This window comes from Scylla paramamosain, unplaced genomic scaffold, assembly GCF_035594125.1.
Source record: "Scylla paramamosain isolate STU-SP2022 unplaced genomic scaffold, ASM3559412v1 Contig145, whole genome shotgun sequence".
Taxonomy (NCBI): domain Eukaryota; kingdom Metazoa; phylum Arthropoda; class Malacostraca; order Decapoda; family Portunidae; genus Scylla; species Scylla paramamosain.
In genome coordinates, this window is record NW_026973810.1 from 100,001 (window position 1) to 119,429 (window position 19,429).

Here is a 19,429-nt window from a genome sequence, read left to right on the forward strand (position 1 = left end):
TAATTGCTTTGAAAGAGATATCATAGAAACTTTGTTAATATATCTACATTTTATATCTATAGAATTTTAGGTTTTTCATTTTGTCCGAAAATACAATTTTTTTCACCATTAATTTTCTCCACTCCTTTTCCTGTTTTCTTTTTACATTTTTAAGGTAGGGGAGTGCAGGCCAAAATAAACCAAAGTTGGGAAGCCTGAAAAGTTTAAGGAGTAAAAACACTGTTTTGCGCAGAAATACTTAAAAATAGTCAACAAACAGAGAATATCCCATCCCCCCCATATTCCCCCACTACACTATTCTAACTGTGAGATTACTAACCTTGCTAATTGGGAGGCTCCATCACCCAGATCTCCCATTATGCTATTCTTACCAGTAAATTGCAGTTTAACACCACAAATCCTATCTTTTTTCTGTCCCTAACAAGCTTGGAGACATGGTGGGAAAATGGAGTTTTAGGGTGGAAGAAGCTAAATTATGCCAAATTTTGACATTCGTTGGAAAGTCTAAGGATGAGGTGCCATATATTGAAAACTGGGAACTTTCTAGCTTAACCTAACTTTACCCAAGCTAACTGAAAGGCGAGTCCTGTCCCCCCTTTAAAGACACTAATCCAGCTTAACCAGTGCATCTTTCTCCAGTGGATGCCCCCATTAAGAACACTAACTTAACTTAACCAGGGGGCTTTTGTATGTAGATGAGAATTTCTCAGATGATGTTTTGGTGTATAGTCTCTGCAACAACATCTCTTTATCTTTCATGGTCTGTCTCTTTGTGTGTGTGTGTGTGTGTGTGTGTGTGTGTGTGTGTGTGTGTGTGTGTGTGTGTGTGTGTGTGTGTGTGTGTGTGTACTTTTTAGAGATGACCTTCTAGTTGTTCTTCTCTTATGGTATTTTTCTTTTCTGTCTCTTTCTGTACAATATGTCCTTTATTTCCTCAGCATCCTGAATGGTATTCTTGGTAATATCTGTTTTTATTTTCTCTCTACCTCTCCCTTCCACAGCACTCATCCAGGTGGAGGTAGAACCAGTGGGACGATGGTTCCACATATATGAGGCACGGCGTCTGCGGGGCCACCTCACCTCCTCAGTTGGGGAAAGTGAAGAGGAGAGTGAGGAGGAGGAGGCTCAGGAGGTGGAGGTGGAGGATGACATACACTATCTTCGCTCTCTCAACCCAGCAGACTGGAAGGTGAGAACTCAGCCAGCATGGTCCAGTCATAGCAACATAAGAATGGAGAAGACTGCAAAAGATTGGCTGGCCTACACTGGATAACTCCTGTACTAACCATGAAAATCTGTTATCCTCCTCTTCCCCATGCAGTCAGCCTTCCTATTGCCATCTGGCCTCTATATGCATATGCCTAGTCATCTAACCTCATGATATCACTTATGGTGTAGGTGCTGACCACATGAATGCTAAGCCTGTTCTATTTGTCCACTACTCTGTGAACCAGTTCTTACTAAGCTCTTTTCAAAACCTAAACTTATCTAGCATATATAGTTCTGTCTTGATTGTTCACTATGAGAGCATCACTTACCTCTGTCATTTATTTGATTAGTATCTTTCTTTTATATATTGATACATTTCTACAACATTGCCTTTCAGGACCAGGATCATTATGCAGTACTGGGACTCCGAAAGCACAGGTACAAGGCCTCTGATGATGACATCAAAAGAGCGTGTAAGTCCTGGTGGCATCTGGAGCTAGAGTGTATAGTGTACTGAGTACCAAGTTTTAGTGCACCTGCTGTTTGAAGGTATTTTTATAGTGCCAGTTTTCAGTTGCAGTGTCAGCCCTTTTAGTCTTGGTATTTTTATTTTATTTGTATATTTTCAATAACTACATTTTATTTGTGCCTTGCTATGGATGTATGTGGTTGGCTTTGCTATACCAAAGCTCCTGGGGTGTAGTATGGTGGTTTGAGACTATGACTATGGCCACACTGGCAATGGTTGTGAGCAAGCAGGTGAGTGTGATAAATGGTGAGAAAAGTGGGAGCATTGTACCAAATAAGTGTGGCCACACTGACAGTGAGTGGGCGTGGGCGAGCTGTGTCTTCCTGTGGCCCACAGCGAGGAGCATTGTCAGTTGACTTTTGTCAATCATCTGGCACAGGCAGTTTGTTGCCTGCTATTGACATTGCATGGCTAATTATTGAAGTTTTGCTCACACCAATCATTTGGGATACATTTGCTAAAGTAGAACCCAAAGGGAATGCCATCATGTTGTTTGTAGTAATTACTATTAATTATGAAACCATGTCCATAACTGTTAGCTTTAACAAGCTCTTGAATTGTAGCTAGATGGTGCATACAGAAGAGCAGAGAGAATGTGTCTGAAGAATAGTTGGCGCCCCTATGGCTATGAGTGTGAATGATATTTGTAAGAGTGTGTGGTGGTTTGTCTGGGCCACCCCATGTGGGATTGGCAACCTGATATATAGATAGATAGATAGACATTATATTTTCTGATCATTGGTTTTATGCTAAGATATCTGTAAGTCTAATATAATAATTAGCATTCCCTTTGGTACGTGCTTAAAACAGGATGACCCAACACTTGGGTAAAGGAATGAGAGTGCAGCATTAGTGTGCACTTCCGTCCATTGTGTTACTCCTCACAGACCGCATCATGGTTCTGTGGCACCACCCAGACAAGCGGCGAGCAGCTGGGGAGGAGGTGAGGGATGACGATGACTACTTCACCTGCATCACCAAAGCCTATGAGATTCTCGGGGACCCCATCAAGCGACGCTCCTGGGACTCGGTGGACCCAGAGTTTGATGACGAGGTGCCGGCTGTCAGTGCACACAATAAGGCAAACTTCTTCCAGGTAAGCGCTGATCCCCACTAAGAAGAAAATTTATTCCACAAAGAATTCAAAGGTCTTTTAACTCCATGTCATACTGTAATGTCAAATATATGTGCACACAAGGCAAGCGCTAACTCCTATTAGGAAGAAAAATGACTCAACAAAGAATTGAAAATTCAGTATTCATTGCTATTTGGTACATCTTTTCTTTACCACTAACCACTCTGGGACAATTCTTCACATTCTACAGCCATCTCCAAACATTATACTGGCTAGAAATTGCAAAAAATCTATTCCTTTTCACCGCTTTTTTCTTGCAGGTGGTTATAAAGATTGTATACATTACTTGTAGTGGTGTGGATGATTACATATCACTGAAGGGATTAACTCCATCTCATATTGTAATGTCAGGTCTATATATTAGATTATATAACTCTCTCTCTCTCTCTCTCTCTCTCTCTCTCTCTCTCTCTCTCTCTCTCTCTCTCTCTCTCTCTCTCTCTCTCTCTCTCTCTCTCTCTCTCTCTCTCTCTCTCTCTCTCTCTCTCTCTCCATCTTCTTCAGTCTCCACCACATCTTTGTAAGGCACAGTGTTGCATTGCAGATTTTCACAGGGGTGTTTGAGTGCAATGCTCGTTGGTCCACCCACAAGCACGTTCCTGGCTTGGGCAAACCTGATGACACCAAACAAAAGGTCAGTCCAGATTAGCAGATTAAGTAACTGGAGAGAGTGATTGGCCTGTACAGTCACATCAATCTCCCTTGTACTGTTTTAGAAGTGAGATTACTAGTAGCAGAAATGCAAGTAGATATTTGGTGACAGTTTACTTTTTATAGTTACCATCATCATATGCTATGTTGATGGAAAGATAGACCAGTAATTTTGAAAGTTTGTTTAAAATATCATACACTATAATTTTCCTCAGCATAGAGGGTCCAGTAACTTACACATAAAACATCATTTCAAGATTTCTTTATGAATAGTGTTTATTTTGTATTGTTAACCGACTTAATTTTCATCACTGTGCAGGTTGATCGCTTCTATGGATTCTGGTACGACTTTGATTCCTGGCGAGAGTTTTCATATCTGGATGAGGAGGAAAAGGAGAAGGGACAGGAGTGAGTCTTCACTATTTGTATGTCTGGTCTTTTTAGAGTTATGTGTATTCCACTCCAGCCTTGCTTTATCTTCCCAAAGGCAGCAAAAATGGTGAAATTTGTATCTTGAAACATTAACATTGAATAAAATTTTAATTGAATAAGGAAATAATGCCCAAACTTAAGCCTAGACTTGACATTGGAAAAAATAACAAGAAAATTTAATATGGATAGACAGAATACCCAGACTTATGGCAAGGAAAACTGGCACTGACATTGTTCTGATTGCTTTAACTGGTCATTTTAGTTTCTTTGAATATTTTGTAACAGTGCAATGTGACTGCAATGTTGTGGTCGCCTTCCCTTCTTTAAATCAGTCAATCTTGCCAGCCGGGAGGAGCATTGATGGATAGAGAAGCAGAACAAGGTAGAGCGAGCGAGGCGTCGGAAGGAGGAGATGGGTCGATTGCGCAGGCTAGTTGACAATGCATATGCCTGTGACCCAAGGATAGCCAAGTATGTTTCGTTACTTATTACTGATTTTGTGTATTTTCGTTGTATCCCAATAAAAGTTGAAATTTTGTGCATTATCCCAAGAGATATTTATCACAAGGAGTACTTTTTTCTGTTGTTACATAATACTTCAAATTTCATTTTGATGGAAAGGTTTATGATGATTTAGATTGCAAAGAAGCTGTTCTTGTTTTACTTCTGACTCCTTATGAGGGAAAAATTAATTGCTGCTTTTGCTGTCTACTTCTGTAGCTAAAGAATGGGTAAGTTTATAGAAAAAGAGGGAAAGAGATGAAGAATTATATATATATATATATATATATATATATATATATATATATATATATATATATATATATATATATATATATATATATATATATATATATATAATTTTTTTAAGATTTCAAGAAGAAGACAAGGAAAGAAGACTGGCTCAGAAAAAGGCAAAAGCAGAGGCAATCAGGCAAAAACAAGAAGAGGAGGAGAGGGTGAGTGCACATTGTGATCTCCAGTATTAGCACCAGGCCAATCTCTAACTACTCTCGGACACATACTCGTATATGCATTGATTTCTACAACAGACCAAGGCTTCACATTTTTCTCATTGATTTGTATTTTTCATGTCTTATGCTCGGAAATGCCATATATTTTGAAATACCATGCTATGTTGTCTTTTTTTTGAATGATATGTCTTGCTAATGTGTAAATTTGGTGTTTTCAGGTAAGGCAGGAAGCTGAGGAAGCAGAGAGAAAGAAAAGAGAAGCAGAGGAGGCAGAGTAAAGAGCAAAACAGGAGGTAGAAAAGAAGGAAAGAGAGGTGCTGAAGAAAGCATTCAAAAAAGAGAGGAAGGTGAGGAGGAGGGTAGAATCTGCTTGACATGTAAGAACTTACCACACACTTGTCTCTGTGATCGCTAACATAATCAAAAATTCTCCTGACAAATATATTGAATTTTCGTGGTGCACTTTCTTTCTAGTGTGTTCTAACTGACTGTCTTCAGCCTCTTTTTCATCACTGCAGTGTTGAGTCTCTTGCTACCTCCTACTGCTATTTTCATGCCAACTGCTCTTCTGATCTTGCTAACTGCATGCCTCACTGCACAAGTCTTTCTTCTTTCTTTCATCTCTATTCTGTCTACCTCTTTAATGCAAGAGTTAACCATTATTCTCAATCATTCATCCCTATCTCTGGTAAACTCTGGAACTCCCTGTCTGCTTCTGTATTTCCACCTTCCTATGACTAAAACTCTTTCAAGAGCGAGGTTTCAAGGCACTTACCCTGTTTGTTTGACTAACACTTGACTGTGTTCAGGAGCCAGCACCTCAGTGGGCCTCTTTCTTCTTTTTTTTTTTTCAGTCTTTGTTGTCCTTGGCCAGTGATCCTCCAATATATATATAAAAAAAAAATAATAATAATAATGATGATGATGATAATAATAATAATAATAATAATAATAATAATAATAATAATAATAATAATGATCCCTGGCTATGGCAAGCAAGCCCACTACATTATATCCTTTCCTCCTCCTGTTCCTTTCCTCTCCCCTTTCACTTTCATCTTGTCGCAGTCCTCCCTTCCTGTCACCTGCCCCTATAGTTCTCATGACTCATGCCTGGAGCCATCATTCTACCTGGCAAGTCTTTTTTTTTTTTTTTTTTTTTTTTTTTTTTTTATCATTCATTTTAAGGCTACAAAATTTGCTAAAAAAAAAAAGAAAAACTAAAAAATGAAACTCTACCCACTTTCATCTTCTGTAACATTTCACATTAAAATATTCTCATTCATTATATACTTTCAGATTTATATTTTTTTCCTTTTTCTTTGATGTCATTTTTTAAATGATTTTGATACAGTTCCTGTTCATAAGGGGCTGAGAGGACTGCATTTGTATTAGAAAGATGGAAAGAGCATTAAATTTAGTGTTCAAATGTGTAAATTAATTTGGAAACTAAAAAAATATATATACAAATTATGATTGCCTGTATTTTGTTCACGTAAATAATTTTAAAAAGCAACGTGAAATAGAATAAAGCACACATTCTTTGTCATTGCATAGATGTGATGGTGACAGTGATAAAGAACATCTCTGTATCTGTCTATCTTTATTTGACACCTCTTGATAAATACTCCATGAGGACATAACTGCAACAGATTTCTCTATTTAGTCCTGCCCTTGTATTCCCTTCCTCTTTGCTCTGAACTTCACATACTCTCTCTTCACCCTTTCCTCACATATTTCAGTAACATTTTTTATGCAAGATCTTTGGTCAAGGGCAATAAAAAGGGGGGAAAGAAAGTCCACTGAGATGCTAGTCCCAAAAGAAAGATCATAAGGATTATCCAGAATTGTTGGATAAGTGTTTTGAAAAGTTGGAACCAGCCATTTTAAAGAGTTCAAGTTATAGGAAGGAGGATCTTCTGGAGCAGGCAGGGAGTTCCAGAGTTTACTAGAAAAAAAATAGCAGTAAAAAGATAGCAAGATATGCAACATTGCAGCAATAACAGAGAGGCTGAAAATCATTAGTATAGTATCCTCTATTCCCAGATGCTGCGGACTCTCTGTAAGGACAACAGTTACTTTGCATCAGAGGAGGGGGAGCGAGTGCAGACCATGACAGATGTGGAGCTGCTGTGTGAGGCACTGGAGCTGACCTGCCTGGAGGAACTCAACAAGGAACTAGCACAAGTGGCCCAGGACAAGATGCAAGGGTGGGAGGTACTCATGAAGGAGGTGAGGGAGGATCAACAGTAGTAGTAGTAGTTAATTGACAAAGGTGAGTGAGAGAGATCAACAGTAGTAGTAATAGCAGTAGTAATTTTTTGACACAGGAGGTGAGTGTGGAGGGCCAACAGTAGTAGTAGTAGTAGTAGTAGCAGTAATTGTTGCTTATATAAAAAAAAGAAAAAGCATAATTTTTGTCATTCTTAAATCAAAAAATTTCCTAAGCCTTGAACCCAAAAGCTGCTCCAACAGACATATGGGTATCTGCATCACTTTTGAAATGAACTATGTTAGGTCTATTTAAGTCATGTTACATTACCTTATCTGATTAGCTAAATCTAAAGTAGCATAAAGCAAGCTAATCTAAATTAGAACAATCCACCCCAAATGATCTGGATATTCTGTATGACCTGTTTTCCCTAGGATAGTCAAACCTTTCAGACTATTTCTCCACTGATAGTTATGATTAGTACAAGGAGTCCTTGGTGTATGACAGTCTTGACTTTTGTCCTTCATATGTTTCTTTTACAGGCACAATAGTTATGTGTTTATGTCCTAGACTATGACTTTACAGTACAACAGTATTAGTATTAGTGATTGACATACTGCAGGTAGCTTACTTATGCTGGTTCTGACCTATGCAGAAAATCAGTTTATAACATGGCATAGGAACAGAACTCTGTCATAACTTGAGGACCCCCTGTAACACTTCTTTGCCTTCTCTCTCTGTTGTAGGTGAGTGAGGTGCGCAACAGGATCAAAAAGGAGAGGGAGGAGGTGCAGCAGCGGCAGCAAGGGGAGGGGGTGGAGGAGGAGGGGAAGGTTCATCACTCAAAGTCTGGAATCAAGATGACCTCCAGCTGCTCATCAAAGCCGTCAACCTCTTCCCTGCCGGCACAACAAAGAGGTGAGCTGGTTCGTGTGTGTGTGTGTGTGTGTAAATTGCTTCTTTTTATATATTTTTTGATATCTTATTATTATTGGTGGTCCACAAGGCTGTCCCTTTCCACTGGGGCTGACAGGGCTAAGAGTGTGAATGACGTGTCATTCACCTACATTCGTCTGCTGGTCACCAAACCAGCTGTTCCCCATATGGAAAGAGGTCAGAGCTTGTAGTGATTGATCTTTGGGTAGGACTGAGACCATTCACACACCGCACACTGGGACAGTGAGGCCATAACCCTTCAGGTTACATCCTGTACTTACTTGCTGCTAGGTGAACAGGGGCTACACATGAAGAGATTCTCCCAGGACTTGAACCCATGCCTTCTCGGTTGTGAGCCGAGCATGCTGACACTAAGTGGTGTGCATGTGTGTGTGTGTGTGTGTGTATGTGTGTGTGTGTGTGTGTCTGTGTGTGTGTGTGTGTGTGGTGCCTTGTCTGGGCCAGCTGATGTGAGATTGCTGGCCTAGTATATAAATAGATGGGTTTTTTAAGCTTTAATATTTTATTTGATTGATTTATTGCCTTATTCTTGTGTTTCCATGTGTGTTTTAAAATGACTAATATCAAGGTTGTTATCTGATCCCTACTACTGTTCTCTACATACACACCATTTAGGTCTTCACGTGGTATGGGGAATATAACAAAGGTGACATTTATAAAATTCTCAGGATCATAATTAGGATAGAACAAGACACAATGGGTTCAAGCTTGAAAAATAGTTAGAGAGGAAGAAATTGGTCCTCAGATGGAGTAGTAGATGAATGGAATGGACTCAGTAATCAGGTTGTTAGTGCTGAGTCATTGGGGAGCAATTAAAGGATTAGACAAATTTATGGATGGGAATGATAGGTGGATATAGGTAGATATGTTTCATACAAGGATGGCTTCTTGCAGCTCCCTTAATGTTAGGTTATGTTTTTATGCATTGCTGTACTTAGAGGAACTCTTTGAACCCTCCATGCTGCAGGTGGGAGGTTGTGGCAGAGTATATCAACCAACACAGCCACCAGCATCACCAGGCTGGCCAAGGAGGTGCTCAATAAGGCCAAGGAGCTGCAACACTCAGACAAGCACATGAGGGAGGCAGCCAACAAGAATGCCTACCACAGCATGGAGAAGGCACAGGCTCGGCAGGTGATCAGCGACACCACAGCCTCCCAGAGATATGACAGTGAGTTCTTGCTGTTATGCTGACATTCAGATCATTCTTTTGCATCTTTGTGTAGTTTTATATCATGTTGATGCTTGGGTAATTTCTCATTTCTCTTTTTATACTAATTAATTATTACCATGAGTCTTCTCTGTATGAACTCAAGAGCTTTCTCCCTTCTCTGTGTAACTGCTGTGAATTGTCTTTTAGCTCTATGCAATATCACCAGCTGAGCTGTGAAATCAATTCCAAGATATTTTAAGAAAAAACATGTTTTTAGGCTGATGTTAGATCTTTCCTTTGTGCAGCACCACAGGAGAATGCTGGGGATGAACACTGCTGCTTGGGGGAGCTGAGGAACAGAGGTTGCTGGAGCAAGCCCTCAAGACCTATCCAGTCTCTACTCCTGACCGCTGGGACCGCATTGCCAAGTGTGTCCCCAACCGAACCAAGAAAGACTGCATGAGGCGCTATAAGGTCTGTATATGTGTGTGTGTGTGTGTGTTTGTGTGTCTGGTGATGTGTTTGCTTGCTATTCCCTGTATGTGAGATTGTGGAGAAAACAAATCAGGTTTATCTTGTTTATGGAGTGACACTCTCTCTCTCTCTCCTCTCTCTCTCTCTCTCTCTCTCTTCTCTCTCTCTCTCTCTCCTCTCTCTCTCCCTCTCTCTCCTCTCTCTCTCTCTCTCGTCTCTCTCTCTCTCTCTCTCTCTCTCTCTCTCTCCTCTCTCTCTCTCTCTCTCTCTCTGATGCATTTATCTTTTGATCTGCTTTTATCTTTGTGGTCCCTCCATAAATGCATGGAGATGTAAGTGCTGTGTGTGTGTGTGTGTGTGTGTGTGTGTGTGTGTGTGTGTGTAGTGAAGGTTTAATATATGTGTGTGTGTGTGTATGTATGTAGTGAAGGTTTTATATAGTGCACAGTAGACACTGATGTTATTGTAACTTTTAAGTCTTATTCTCATATGATGGCATTTCAGGAGCTTGTTGAGATGGTGAAGGCAAAGAAGGCGGCTCAGGCTGCTGCAATGGGAAAGAAGTGAGGAGCCAAACCCTGCTGTCTTCTTTCCTTTGTGAGTTCAGATGTAGCAAATTCTTGTAGCTGTTGTGTGAAGCAATATTGCTATCTGAAAATCTATCTCTTGTTCTATTTTTAAGCATTATGTCTCAGCAGTGCCACTTTTGGACTACCTGAATAGGAGGGACAGCTACATATATTGATGGGGACACAAAAGTGTAGCTAGGGATCTGTTTCTTTCCCCTCCACTTCTCCCTTTTCTCTCCTTTATAACCTCATCCCCCAACTCTTCCATCTCTTCCATCACACTTCACTTCCACTGCTTCCAATAAGTTGTCATGCAAAAAGCAAAATTAACACTTGGAAAAGTATTTTTAAGTGCTATGGGAAAACTGCTAATATTGAAAATTAATGTTGATAAGTGCAGAATTCTATACATTGCAGAAAGCAGATGCAAAACAGCATGTGCTTTTCCTTATCATCATAGTGTAGCTCTGGAGGACAGAAGGGCAATCTCCATTAATATGGCAGTAGCCACAAGGAAGCCACTTCCTGAAGAATGAATGGATCTGTGGCAGTTGTATAAAAAATTACAAGACGTGTGAAAAAGTGTGCGGTGATTGTGACTATAATAAGAAGTAATATGCAATGATGACCATGTGATAGCATACAAATGTGTACCTTCTTAATTTTCTAAAGGAAAACTACAGTCTTAAGTTTGATTTTAAAGTAACACTAAATTTACAAGGTGGGTAAGAGTAAAGATGCCACATGAAGAGCTGCAGGTAAATGCTGTGATTAGTGTAGATCCTAATGAAGAGTTACCATAGAAAATACACAAACATCATTGAGACAATAGTTGTGACTTAAACATGCTTATACACATTCACAGGTCCTTGATACACATGATTCAAGCCTGACACTTGAGGAATATTACTTTGTAAGTAATGGAGGTGCAGCTCAGAGGTGTTTCAGAATATAGCTCTCAGTGGCTGATGCATGGAATAAGTTCATGATGTGCGATTCAGTACCTCAAATAAGTGACTCAGTCTGTGATATAAGTAATAATGCAAGCTGTTGAATCATGGATGTGCGCCTCAGAATGTGTGACCTCGTAGCTTTGCCCGGACCAGCATAGTCAACCGTAACCTAGGCCAACACAGCCAGTAATAGCTTTGTGAAACACCAAAATATAGATAATCATTATTATCATCTGCAGCCACCATGCTCACCCACCACCTACACAAAATTTAATGTCTTCCACTGGTATATATATATATATATATATAATATATATATATATATATATATATATATATATATATATATTATATATATATAATATATATATAAAATATATATATATATATATATATTATATATATATATATATATATATATATATATATATATATATATATATATATATAAATATATATGGTCATGTGTGTGTGTGTGTGTGTGTGTGTGTGTGTGTGTGTGTGTGTGTGTGTGTGTGTGTGCGCTATAATTTTTGTTCATTGTTCGCATCTCGCTGTGCACTCTACCTTCCATCATATCTTCAGTTTTAAGCCTTTCGTAACATCATAAATTTGTGGATTGACTTTTATTTATTTATTTATTTATTTATTTATTTTGTAGATCAAACCTGCTGTTGGGGTGTTCCTTTTTCACGTGATCGCATATCAGGGTCTTCTTTGAAGTATAAAGCACCACGTTATCTGCGACCTTTGATTTGTGACAGATATCATATGGTCATTATTGATAAAAGGAAGCAGATGGTAATAGTGAACTGCATTACATAACCACGCATCTGTCGCTTTGATAAACCAAAATGCAGTATTTCTGCTACTACTACTACTACTACTACTACTACTACTACTACTACTACTACTACTACTACTACTACTACTAGTAGTAGTAGTAGTGGTAATAGTAGTAGTAGTACAAATACTATTTCGTATGACACAGAGACATGAGAAATAATAATAATAATAATAATAATAATAATAATAATAATAATAATAATAATAATAATAATAATAATAACAGTAAAATTATACGAACTTAACACTGTTAGGCTCGTAGTGCGGAAGGTTGGCGGGCAGTAGCGGCCAATCAGACAGACGGACGTGTAGGGGAACTAAAACTACAGATAGCGACCTGATATCTACCCCGCCAGCCTTCATGATTGCGCTGAGGTACCCCACCACCCAGATAAACCTCATTTGGCCCCAAGCCCACTGCACACACACGGTAATTCTTGTAGTGGTGTAATTGTAATGGGCGATTGTTGTTTATTTACTAAGTGGGTGGTAGTGTGTAGGATTGAGATCGTGGTGTGATGGTGGGTTATAGTGGGGGTGGTGTGGGGTATTGACACTATAACGCAACACTGCACACACAAACAGACGGTAAATTTTCTAGTGATGTAGTAGTAATGGACTGGTGTGGGTTATGCATATTGAGAAATGGGTGGTGGTTGGTAGGATTGAGGTCATTACTATCGGAATGGGGCTGGTGGTTGTGGAGAGTACTGTGGGATACGTACACTTTATATTAAGCAACACAACACACGTTACCTCATTTCCACACACAACTCGCCCCCGTGGACAGTTATGGTTTGTCATTTGCCAGTCATCCTCTATTTATACTTGTACACGTCAAGACGAGCCCTGCGGCAGACAAAACAGACTTAGTACTGAGTGATGACAAGCTCTCAGGTGCTGGTTTGTTTATCTCCCTCAGTGCGGTGATGTGACTGATTTTGTGGCGTCAGCTGATAGTCTGAGGTGGCAAGGTGGCATCTGTCAACAGCAGTCGGGTGTCTCCTGCAACAGTGAAAGCATTTGTAAACAAAGTCAAGTGCCACGTGAGAGCCTTGACTTTCTTGTCTGTATAGCTGTGTAAATAAGGTGAAGCAGTTCTTGGCTTGTGTTGTCTTTAGTATAGAAATGCTTAAACTTTTAGAGAGGATGGCTTGCTGCTGTTGACAGTTACCACTTCACAGACTGAGAATGATGCCTTCATACTGTAAAAATCTTAAACATTGCAACAACACAATAGGTATAGAAATTAATTGCAGTACTGTATAGTAGGTTAAAAATTGCACATGTATGGGAATGAACATGTGGCAATGGAAGTTGTGGCTGTCTTGAGCTGTTTTATCCAGTACACTCATCATAGGGCCTGGGTGAGCCACAGGTTGTGATGTATGGCAATACACTTCTCATCAGTGATCAAGCTTTTGGAATCACCTTATAGAAGTATTACAGCATCCTTCTCATTATTATGAGATTTTCATCTTTCTGCTTTGAAACCAGCTTGCAGTGACCTCACATTTCTGGTCAGTCAATCTCTGCTTTAGCAAGAGTGACTACAATGTTTCATTGAGTGAAGAGTCACGTACCGTGACCTTTGAGCTGCTGTAGGTTCAACTCGCTAGTATTGGTTAGAGGCAGTTATGATGTAGGGGCATAAATGTAATGCTTGTGCAGTGCCTCCTTTTGTAACGTGTCATGCCATTCTTGATGTGATCAGTGCAGGATGATAAGACCCGGGTCACATTGACTCCATGTATTAATTGAATCGATCAGATCCTGAGAACGTGAGAGAATGTGAACCAATTCTCATGAGGGTAGAAAGTAAACTGGTAATGTACAGCTCAGCCTTACAGAAACAACATTGCAGATTTATGTCAGTGCACAGATTTACTTATCCTTTAACTGACCATGCAGATGAATTTGTCTGCCCATGAAGCTTATTAAGTAGGAAAAATCTAGTTTTTGCCATGTCTACTTGGATGAATTTGTTGCCTATCATTCTCTCTCTCTCTCTCTCTCTCTCTCTCTCTCTCTCTCTCTCTCTCTCTCTCTCTCTCTCTCTCTCTCTCTCTCTCTCTCTCTCTCTCTCTCTCTCTCTCTCTCTCTCTCTCTCTCTCTCTCTCTCTCTCTCTCTCTCTCTCTCTCTCTCTCTCTCGTTTTAGGTATTGGGACCATAGCGTCTGTCAGGAGCCAATATATTTTTTTGGATTCTTTTTAATAAGCATTCTTTTCCTCTTTAAAGAACATCTTACAGTTTCATTATCAGATTACTGAGTATAGTGTTTATCACTGAGCTCATGAAATATCTTATCAACTATTTTGCCTGTGATAAGGATTAAGATGATGTGACACTGCTCTACTTGAGATGATATCCTCTCTGTGATATCTATGATGACTCCAACATACATCTTTGATTTTTTTATATTTTTTATGTGATGAGACTGGTTTTGCTGCATCACCATTGATGCATCTGATAGTTTAAGTGTATCTGCAGATCTTGACAGTTGCTTTTGTGGGATTCTAAGAACTGACTTGCTTGAACAAAAAACTGCCTTGATGCTGGTGACTTATTTGATGATGTGTTGAGCTTTATTTATCACAAGGTACTTGAGGCATTCTCAGTCTGGATATCTGCAGTTTAACGTACATAAGAAATTTACAGCATACATACTTCATTGTTAACTGAATAGTATTGTCTTGTGATCTGGTGCCTGTGTATTTGTTTTTCATATGCTTCCTGTGGGAGTTGTTTCAACACCTCAATAGATTGCTTGCACAAGTTAGTACTTAGACAGAAGGATTGACAGCACACCCATGCTTATGTTCCCTTTTCAGGTGTTGCCCTTTAGGTAGTGAGGAGAGACAGGTACCAGCAGGAGCAGTAGTGGTAACAACAGCAGGATGGGGAGCTTCAGCAAGATCCTGCCATACTCCTGCTATGAGCTCGGCCACTGCTGGAAACACTCGTGCTCCTCAGCCTCCTTTGAAATCTGTATCATTGGGTTCATTGAAAGCATCAAAATCTATGGTGTGGTGTACTTGGTATGTGACTTTTTTTTTTTTTTTATGTTAGAGGGATACTATCCTCATTGTGTCTAGTAAACTGTTCTGGCAACTGCACTGGCTTCCTAAGCTTGATGGAAGTTTAGAATATAATTTAAAAAGGTAACACTTGGCAGTAAAGGGGTGATTGCGATAAAATATTGCATTGCATCTACTGTAATTTTATTTTGGCTCATTAGAATTATCTAGTTACTGAAAATGTGTGTGATGGTGTCATTAGGTGACAAAATGTTAAAGATTACTGTTACTATATTGGTAAAAAGAGGTGAAAATGGATTATAGCTATGCATAGAACTTTTCATATCAATTACCTTATGCCATGATAGATCTGGTGTAAGTAGAGTGTGAGGTGAAGGGGAATATGATTTTGCTTTCTGGCTTCAAAGGTGGAAGGAAGACTTTGATCAGGAGTTAATAATTTTACTTGCTTGCTTTCTTTATTTCTCCTTTTCTTTCCTTTTTCTTTTGAATTGGGAATGACACTTTGTATTTTGAGGTTTATCTTTGTAATATTAATGACTTGCATTTGTTTGCCTGCAGCTAACCGGTCTTGTGAATGCTCGGAAAATAAGTATGAAGTATGGAAAAAAAGCTCTTGAAGAACTACTTAACATCAGTTTGTTTCCTGACAGTCAATGCTTTTGGGTACATTGGCTCCTACTGTGTTGTCAGGTGAGCATGCCAGGTGTGGCCTTTCCCATGCACATGTTGGGGCAGTTTGGAAGTAGTAAGTGTAATATACATGCTATTATACTGAGTGTGTCATGCTTGCTTTTACTCTGGGAAATTTATATGAAACCATGGAGTTGCATAACAAAGTAATCTTTTTCTGTTTATTTACTTATTTGTTTATTTATTTTTTATGTTTTTGTGCATGGATAGTCAATTAATTAAGATATAGTATAGTTTATGTGAATGAATACACATTTAAGTAGTCAGTGGTCATAGTGTGTTGTGATCAGCTCCCACAATTCTTGTTACTACACAAACCAAGTATAGTGCATGAGTTCTTGTTGGTTAGTTTGGAGAGAGGAGGTGACCATAGGATATTGATGAAGGACAGCCATTGAAGCACTTCATCATTAGCATATAAAATGACAAAAAAATTAGTATTTTCCAGTTGGAACAAGATAAAATACTGTAAAATTAGTATTTTCCTGTTGGAACAAGATAAAATACTGTAAAATAGAAAATACTGTATTTGACAGTTTATAAGACATATGGGGTTATAAGATGCATCTCAGTTTGGGCAGGCATTGAAAAAAAAAAAAAAGATAAATAAATGGGTTTAAGCTCTGTATATGAAGTGAAGGATTTAACCTGACATTTGATGCCCTCTCATATGTATTCAGATCCTTCATATGTATTCAGATCTCTCTCTCTCCAGGAGAGAGAGAGATGCTGATTGTTAAAGGCAGTGTGTGAAGCCTGCCCACTGTCTTTGTATATACAGGTTAGGGTGTGTGTGTGTGTGTGTGTGTGTGTGTGTGTGTGTGTGTGTGTGTGTGTGTGTGAGTGTTTGTTTGTTTTGTATCCTCCACACTGCTGGTCTTAATCTAGCTTGCCAAACTAAATGAAGTCATCCACAGCCACAGCCTTATTCTTCCTTTCATTTGTATCTACACAGTCCTATGAGCAGCTCCTCCTCCTCCTCCTCCTCCTCCTCCTCCTCCTCCTCCTCCTCCTCCTCCTCCTCCTCCTCCTCCTCCTCCTCCTCCTCCTCCTCCTCCTCCTCCTTGTCTTCCTTCTATTATTCCTGTTTCCTTGTATGTCTTATTCCTCCTCCTCCTCCTCCTCCTCCTCCTCTTAATGTTTTCTCTTTCACTGCTGTTCATGAAAGTGTTGAAGAAATATTATTTATATCTGGCAGTGATCAGACCTCATGTACAGGTGTGGTCCCTTACTACAGACACAGCCTAAGGTAACCTAACCCAATCATTTCAGAAGGTGGAATTTGAGTCGGCCAAGCTTCAGAAATGCAGGAAGGATTAGCGGTGATGACTGCAGGCTGCCATCGACCCGCAGGTAATTACTGTCTATTTGTCTGGTCAACTGTCTATATTTATATTATTCCTGCTGGTCTGGTCTATTTATATTATTCCTCCTGCTGAATCCACTATTTTTCTCCACTAATGTATTATTCCACTATGTCAGCCAATGTTAAATACAGTTACTTTGCATCTTTAAACTTCAGTCTTCCCTTTATGTGTGACAATAACAGTTTCAATCTTGGATATGATATGTCACTCAGTCATTCAGTCAGTCAGTCACTCAGTCACACAGTTATTCATCAATGAGTGAGTCCTACCTTCACTGTATACCCAGTGTGTATACAGTGACAGATTTCACTCACTCACTCACCCCTCCCACCTGCTTCCCACCCCCAGGTCATCACAGGAATCAAATGCAGCATCAGTATGGCTCACCAAACACTTCCCCTCACACTGGTGGTGTTGACCTGCCTTGTGAACACCTGCCCTCCTGTGTTCCTGCCCTTAATAGCCCTCCAGGTGACATCAGGTAAGTCAGACACCTATCTTTCACTTAATAGCTCTCTCAACCCCTAGTGGAAAGGCTACTACTACTACTACTACTACTACTACTACTACTACTACTACTACAGCTGGCCACACACATTTAAAGTCATTTTTTTAATTTTTACAAAGTTTAGACATAGACAGATAGAAGAATTTGTTTGTTGAATGCCTAATTGCCTCATTTCTGGTATTTTAATGATTTTTTAATTGTTAGGCAAGGCGCACATTGAGACGCAGGGCAGCACAGAGCAGGGCAGACGCAGGGCAGGGCAGGGCAGGGCAGCACAGCGCAGCACAGGCGTGGTGCGCACATTGAGAAGCAGGCTGTCGTCCTGTGCGGTAGTGTTGATCATGGCTGTTGCCAAAAATTACTTTGGAAACCTTAGTTCCGATTCCGACTCAGAAAACGAGTTGGAGAAAGTAATGTTATTATATGACATTTGTAGAGCAAAGAGGTCAGTGTGGAGGAGTGAATACTTGGAGAAGAGGAAAACACATGGAGAATTTGCCCATAACTCGTTCTTATAAGTTCCTCTCATATAATCAGGATGACTAGTGTCATACAGCACTCTTTGATGGCGAACAGCCTCTATGAGTTGCTCTGTGGACGACATTGTGAGTACTAAAGAGCAAGTTGCTATCAAGCTGCGCCGCACGTGGCACAGGAAACTGCGTTCGAACGACTGCGTCGCGCTGGCCGGCACAGGTCTGCATCTGTGCTGTGCTGTCCTGCGTGTCAATATGTGTGCTTAGGTTTAAACCGGTGAGATGCAGTTTTCTGCCCTGCTCTGTGCTGTGTCGCCTGTGTTGCCTGCGTCTCAATGTGCGCCCGGCCTTAGGGTGTTCAAGGGTTTTTTTCATAATATTAGTGATAGTTTTGCAGGCTCTGCTTATTTATCTGTCTGTTATTTTATCTATTAATCTCTCAGTTTACCCATTTATCTAAGTATCTGCTGGACCTAACCTAACTAGGCCTATCTCTGCTTGTCTCAATGTCTATCTGTTTACCTAATCTAACCATCTATCTCTCAGTCTATTTAACTTTGTTTAACCATTTATCTATCTCTCTATCTCAATCTACTCGTATGTAACTAAGTACCTACCTAATCTAACCATCTCTATCTCTCTCTCTCAGAATGTGGATGAGGGGACAAGAGAGCCAGTGTTCCAAGTACCACCACCATCACCACTGCCACCACCACCACCACCACCATCAGGAGCACAGATTCACTGAAGTCTCTACCAAGATTTCTTTGAGTTTTTTGATAAATTTAACTTCCAGGAGAGAGAGAGATGCTGATTGTTAAAGGCAGTGTGTGAAGCCTGCCCACTGTCTTTGTATATACAGGTTAGGGTGTGTGTGTGTGTGTGTGTGTGTGTGTGTGTGTGTGTGTGTGTGTGTGTGTGTGTGTGAGTGTTTGTTTGTTTTGTATCCTCCACACTGCTGGTCTTAATCTAGCTTGCCAAACTAAATGAAGTCATCCACAGCCACAGCCTTATTCTTCCTTTCATTTGTATCTACACAGTCCTATGAGCAGCTCCTCCTCCTCCTCCTCCTCCTCCTCCTCCTCCTCCTCCTCCTCCTCCTCCTCCTCCTTGTCTTCCTTCTATTATTCCTGTTTCCTTGTATGTCTTATTCCTCCTCCTCCTCCTCCTCCTCCTCCTCTTAATGTTTTCTCTTTCACTGCTGTTCATGAAAGTGTTGAAGAAATATTAGTTATATCTGGCAGTGATCAGA

At 39.9% G+C, this 19,429-nt stretch overlaps 1 pseudogene; it reads left to right on the top strand.

The window, feature by feature from the left end:
* The window catches only part of LOC135099545 (dnaJ homolog subfamily C member 2-like), a 24,007-nt pseudogene extending 4,726 nt beyond the window's left edge, over positions 1–19,281 (top strand).
* Positions 19,282–19,429: the final 148 nt, after the last annotated feature.